Source organism: Parasteatoda tepidariorum, unplaced genomic scaffold (genome assembly GCF_982258835.1).
Source record: "Parasteatoda tepidariorum strain Cologne lab strain unplaced genomic scaffold, Ptep-v5.0 scaffold_27, whole genome shotgun sequence".
In the NCBI taxonomy this organism is placed as follows: domain Eukaryota; kingdom Metazoa; phylum Arthropoda; class Arachnida; order Araneae; family Theridiidae; genus Parasteatoda; species Parasteatoda tepidariorum.
The window spans coordinates 152,950-160,295 of record NW_028257386.1 but is presented as its reverse complement, the minus strand read 5'-3'; positions in this window follow the sequence as shown (position 1 = coordinate 160,295).

The window sequence follows — 7,346 nt, the reverse complement described above, 5'->3', positions numbered from 1 at the left end:
CAGTACCTCAAATCATCGCTTAAATCGTCTAAGTAACACTCCACTTGAGTCCTGGAACCCACCTCCCCTAAATCCCTGCTTAAATCCTCGGAGTAACTTTCCATTGCTCAAAACTTGACCCCAGTACCTCAAATCATCGCTTAAATCGTCTAAGTAACACTCCACTTGAGTCCTGGAACCCACCTCCCCTAAATCCCTGCTTAAATCCTCGGAGTAACTTTCCATTGCTCAAAACTTGACCCCAGTACCTCAAATCACCGCTTAAATCATCTAAGTAACAATCCAATTGAGTACTAGAACCCATCCCCTCTAAATCACTGCTTAAGTCCTCGGAGTAACTTTTTTTTGCTTCAAAACTTGACCCCAGTACCTCAATTCACTGCTTAAGTCCTCGGAGTAACTTTGTTTTGCTTCAAAACTTGAACCCAGTACCTCCAATTATCTATTTATAGCTGGGAATCGCTGATTTTTCATTAAAACTTGATTCCAATACATCAAATCGTGTCTAGAGGTCGTGGGAAGACTGATTTTTCACTCAAATTTGACCCTAGTACCTCCAAACACCGCTAAAATCATCGCAGAAAATCTGTTTTTCTCAATAACTTGGTCCCTGTTCCTCCGATCCTCAAAATTCTACTTGAATCTTCGGAATTAGGTTCTAATTGGGTACTAGAACCAATATCTTCCAAAAAGATATTAAATCCGCCGAGTTAGCGATTTTAGCTCATATCTTGAGCCCTGTACCTCCGATCACAGCTTAAATCATCGGAGTAACTATCCAATTGAGTACTGGACCCATCCCCTCTAAATCACTGCTTAAATCCTCGGAGTAACTTTCCATTGCTCAAAACTTGACCCCAGTACCTCAAATCATCGCTTAAATCATCTAAGTAACAATCCAATTGAGTACTAGGACCCATCTCCCCTAAATCCCTGCTTAAGTCCTCGAAGTAACATTGTTTTTCTCAAAACTTGACCCCAGTACCTCAAATCATCGCTTAAATCATCTAAGTAACAATCCAATTGAGTCCTGGAACCCACCTCCCCTAAATCCCTGCTTAAATCCTCGGAGTAACTTTCCATTGCTCAAAACTTGACCCCAGTACCTCAAATCATCGCTTAAATCGTCTAAGTAACACTCCACTTGAGTCCTGGAACCCACCTCCCCTAAATCCCTGCTTAAATCCTCGGAGTAACTTTCCATTGCTCAAAACTTGACCCCAGTACCTCAAATCATCGCTTAAATCGTCTAAGTAACACTCCACTTGAGTCCTGGAACCCACCTCCCCTAAATCCCTGCTTAAATCCTCGGAGTAACTTTCCATTGCTCAAAACTTGACCCCAGTACCTCAAATCATCGCTTAAATCGTCTAAGTAACACTCCACTTGAGTCCTGGAACCCACCTCCCCTAAATCCCTGCTTAAATCCTCGGAGTAACTTTCCATTGCTCAAAACTTGACCCCAGTACCTCAAATCATCGCTTAAATCGTCTAAGTAACACTCCACTTGAGTCCTGGAACCCACCTCCCCTAAATCCCTGCTTAAATCCTCGGAGTAACTTTCCATTGCTCAAAACTTGACCCCAGTACCTCAAATCATCGCTTAAATCGTCTAAGTAACACTCCACTTGAGTCCTGGAACCCACCTCCCCTAAATCCCTGCTTAAATCCTCGGAGTAACTTTCCATTGCTCAAAACTTGACCCCAGTACCTCAAATCACCGCTTAAATCATCTAAGTAACAATCCAATTGAGTACTAGAACCCATCCCCTCTAAATCACTGCTTAAGTCCTCGGAGTAACTTTTTTTTGCTTCAAAACTTGACCCCAGTACCTCAATTCACTGCTTAAGTCCTCGGAGTAACTTTGTTTTGCTTCAAAACTTGAACCCAGTACCTCCAATTATCTATTTATAGCTGGGAATCGCTGATTTTTCATTAAAACTTGATTCCAATACATCAAATCGTGTCTAGAGGTCGTGGGAAGACTGATTTTTCACTCAAATTTGACCCTAGTACCTCCAAACACCGCTAAAATCATCGCAGAAAATCTGTTTTTCTCAATAACTTGGTCCCTGTTCCTCCGATCCTCAAAATTCTACTTGAATCTTCGGAATTAGGTTCTAATTGGGTACTAGAACCAATATCTTCCAAAAAGATATTAAATCCGCCGAGTTAGCGATTTTAGCTCATATCTTGAGCCCTGTACCTCCGATCACAGCTTAAATCATCGGAGTAACTATCCAATTGAGTACTGGACCCATCCCCTCTAAATCACTGCTTAAATCCTCGGAGTAACTTTCCATTGCTCAAAACTTGACCCCAGTACCTCAAATCATCGCTTAAATCATCTAAGTAACAATCCAATTGAGTACTAGGACCCATCTCCCCTAAATCCCTGCTTAAGTCCTCGAAGTAACATTGTTTTTCTCAAAACTTGACCCCAGTACCTCAAATCATCGCTTAAATCATCTAAGTAACAATCCAATTGAGTCCTGGAACCCACCTCCCCTAAATCCCTGCTTAAATCCTCGGAGTAACTTTCCATTGCTCAAAACTTGACCCCAGTACCTCAAATCATCGCTTAAATCGTCTAAGTAACACTCCACTTGAGTCCTGGAACCCACCTCCCCTAAATCCCTGCTTAAATCCTCGGAGTAACTTTCCATTGCTCAAAACTTGACCCCAGTACCTCAAATCATCGCTTAAATCGTCTAAGTAACACTCCACTTGAGTCCTGGAACCCACCTCCCCTAAATCCCTGCTTAAATCCTCGGAGTAACTTTCCATTGCTCAAAACTTGACCCCAGTACCTCAAATCATCGCTTAAATCGTCTAAGTAACACTCCACTTGAGTCCTGGAACCCACCTCCCCTAAATCCCTGCTTAAATCCTCGGAGTAACTTTCCATTGCTCAAAACTTGACCCCAGTACCTCAAATCATCGCTTAAATCGTCTAAGTAACACTCCACTTGAGTCCTGGAACCCACCTCCCCTAAATCCCTGCTTAAATCCTCGGAGTAACTTTCCATTGCTCAAAACTTGACCCCAGTACCTCAAATCATCGCTTAAATCGTCTAAGTAACACTCCACTTGAGTCCTGGAACCCACCTCCCCTAAATCCCTGCTTAAATCCTCGGAGTAACTTTCCATTGCTCAAAACTTGACCCCAGTACCTCAAATCACCGCTTAAATCATCTAAGTAACAATCCAATTGAGTACTAGAACCCATCCCCTCTAAATCACTGCTTAAGTCCTCGGAGTAACTTTTTTTTGCTTCAAAACTTGACCCCAGTACCTCAATTCACTGCTTAAGTCCTCGGAGTAACTTTGTTTTGCTTCAAAACTTGAACCCAGTACCTCCAATTATCTATTTATAGCTGGGAATCGCTGATTTTTCATTAAAACTTGATTCCAATACATCAAATCGTGTCTAGAGGTCGTGGGAAGACTGATTTTTCACTCAAATTTGACCCTAGTACCTCCAAACACCGCTAAAATCATCGCAGAAAATCTGTTTTTCTCAATAACTTGGTCCCTGTTCCTCCGATCCTCAAAATTCTACTTGAATCTTCGGAATTAGGTTCTAATTGGGTACTAGAACCAATATCTTCCAAAAAGATATTAAATCCGCCGAGTTAGCGATTTTAGCTCATATCTTGAGCCCTGTACCTCCGATCACAGCTTAAATCATCGGAGTAACTATCCAATTGAGTACTGGACCCATCCCCTCTAAATCACTGCTTAAATCCTCGGAGTAACTTTCCATTGCTCAAAACTTGACCCCAGTACCTCAAATCATCGCTTAAATCATCTAAGTAACAATCCAATTGAGTACTAGGACCCATCTCCCCTAAATCCCTGCTTAAGTCCTCGAAGTAACATTGTTTTTCTCAAAACTTGACCCCAGTACCTCAAATCATCGCTTAAATCATCTAAGTAACAATCCAATTGAGTCCTGGAACCCACCTCCCCTAAATCCCTGCTTAAATCCTCGGAGTAACTTTCCATTGCTCAAAACTTGACCCCAGTACCTCAAATCATCGCTTAAATCGTCTAAGTAACACTCCACTTGAGTCCTGGAACCCACCTCCCCTAAATCCCTGCTTAAATCCTCGGAGTAACTTTCCATTGCTCAAAACTTGACCCCAGTACCTCAAATCATCGCTTAAATCGTCTAAGTAACACTCCACTTGAGTCCTGGAACCCACCTCCCCTAAATCCCTGCTTAAATCCTCGGAGTAACTTTCCATTGCTCAAAACTTGACCCCAGTACCTCAAATCATCGCTTAAATCGTCTAAGTAACACTCCACTTGAGTCCTGGAACCCACCTCCCCTAAATCCCTGCTTAAATCCTCGGAGTAACTTTCCATTGCTCAAAACTTGACCCCAGTACCTCAAATCATCGCTTAAATCGTCTAAGTAACACTCCACTTGAGTCCTGGAACCCACCTCCCCTAAATCCCTGCTTAAATCCTCGGAGTAACTTTCCATTGCTCAAAACTTGACCCCAGTACCTCAAATCATCGCTTAAATCGTCTAAGTAACACTCCACTTGAGTCCTGGAACCCACCTCCCCTAAATCCCTGCTTAAATCCTCGGAGTAACTTTCCATTGCTCAAAACTTGACCCCAGTACCTCAAATCACCGCTTAAATCATCTAAGTAACAATCCAATTGAGTACTAGAACCCATCCCCTCTAAATCACTGCTTAAGTCCTCGGAGTAACTTTTTTTTGCTTCAAAACTTGACCCCAGTACCTCAATTCACTGCTTAAGTCCTCGGAGTAACTTTGTTTTGCTTCAAAACTTGAACCCAGTACCTCCAATTATCTATTTATAGCTGGGAATCGCTGATTTTTCATTAAAACTTGATTCCAATACATCAAATCGTGTCTAGAGGTCGTGGGAAGACTGATTTTTCACTCAAATTTGACCCTAGTACCTCCAAACACCGCTAAAATCATCGCAGAAAATCTGTTTTTCTCAATAACTTGGTCCCTGTTCCTCCGATCCTCAAAATTCTACTTGAATCTTCGGAATTAGGTTCTAATTGGGTACTAGAACCAATATCTTCCAAAAAGATATTAAATCCGCCGAGTTAGCGATTTTAGCTCATATCTTGAGCCCAGTTCCTCTGATTTTTCATCGAAACTTGATGGTTGTTGTTACTTAACGTCGCTCTAGAGCTGCACTATGGGCTATTGGCGACGGTCTGGGAAACATCCCAGAGGATGATCCGAAGACATGCCATCACAATTTTGATCCTCTGCGGAGGGGATTGCACCCCCGCTTCGGTAGCCCGACGACCTGCTCGTGAAGTCGAGCACTTTACGGTAGCACAGTTTAACGAGGACAAATACCGCACACCCTCGGTCCCTACGCAGACTGATCCAAGTGGTCACCCACCCGCACACTGACCGTAGCCAGTGATGCTTGACTTCGGTGATCTGCTGGGAACCGTGTCTTAACGATCAGTCCACTGCGGGACCGAAACTTGATGGTACGTCATATAGATCCATGGTTGATTTTAGACATGCTACTTGTTTGTCAGCTTGCCCTTATATCAATCGTGGATGTACAATATTTGCTTGAGATGTCGCAATTGCGGGAGTCGCTAACGCGCGTGACAGGGAGCTGTGCTCCATCTCTGCTGTCCAGGCGGCCGCTGTAAGCGGCCGCCTGGACACAGCACCCCCTGCTTAAGCGACCGTTCATGTGCGCGTTTGCGTATACCAGAATTCCCTGTTAACCGAACCCCTTTACTTATCCTAGCAAAACCGGGCTACCGAAGCGGGGGAATTATCCCTCCAAAAATTGCGCAAACGTGTCTCCGCGAAAAGACTCTGGGCCAACTGAGTATCACGAAGAGTTCTGCTTTTACGAGAACAAGTTTGTGTTACCCAGTTTTATAGCGCCCTTTTTCAAATAAAAGATTTACTTACCTTCCTTTATTGATTCCTTATCCCTTTGTACAGCACTGGGACATATACGTCGCACTTTACTTAGTTGTAAATGAAACCATCTAAATCATTCGCAGCTACTGCCCTCTATAAACATTTTACGATATATATTATCTATGAATACAATTTCTTTTTCAAAATCTGGCATCACCAGAGGCATTCCAAATGTAACAACAACACAACAAGTATTAACAAATTTTTCTTAATATTTAAACATTTTTCTTTAGAAAATTATGAAAATATATTGTTTAGTTATTGTTTATGTTTTGAAAAATATCGACTTTTGTTTTTGTTATGTAATGAATAAGATGGATTTTAGCATACTTCAAATTGAAAACAGTTGCTTGTATGATAAAAAATGTATTGAAATTGCAGCAATCTTCATTTACAAAACTGAACAAGAGGCTGCAACTCGTGCCAGCTTTGTGTGGCTCTATATTGCAAAACCATTTACCAATGGAGAAATGTGCCCTGAAAAGGTAAATTTATTAAAAACTGTCAGTATGTCAGCAAACACTGTGGCTCGAAGGGTAGAAAACATCGCTGAAAATATATCCTCTCGACTGTTAGACAAAAATGGACATGTTGAGTGGTTTTCTTTGTCCTTGGATGAGTCAACAGATCTGTCAGATACTACTCAAGTGTTGATTTATATTCGAGGAGTAGATAAAAGCTATGAAGTGCATGAAGAACTTCTTTATATGTATAGTATTCATGGCACAACTACTGGTACAGATATTTTTAAAGGAGTTGAAATGGCCATTAATCAAAAGAACCTTCGATGGAAAAACTTGAAATGTATTACAACTGATGGAGGCAAAAACATGAGTGGGAAAGATAAAGGAGTGGTCGCTCTTGTGTCAGAGGCTGTAGAAAATGACGGTGGTTCAAAACCATTAGTCTTACATTGAATCATTCATCAACAGTCTTTGTGCGGAAAATGTTTGGATATGTCTGAAGTTCTGAAACCAGTCATATCGACTGTTAATTTTATCAGATCTTTTGGGCTGAATCACCGACAATTTATTGCAGAGATTGGAGAAAATGACTTACCTTATCATACTGCCGTACGCTGGCTTAGTTGTGGAAAAGTATTTCAGCACTTTTTTGAACTTCGAGCAGTGATGGAATTTTTTTTTTAATGTAAAGCATCGCCCTCTTACTGAATTACAAAACAACGCATGGCTGTGGAAGTTAGCATTTTATGTTGATTTGACAAAACATGTGAACGAACTGAATTTGAGATTGCAAGGAGAAAACCAGCATCTTCCTGATTTATACACTAATATCTAATCATTCCGGAAGAAATTGATACTGTTTCAATCACAACTACGAAGAAAATGTTTTTTACATTTTAAAACATGTGAAATATTCATCCACACCAC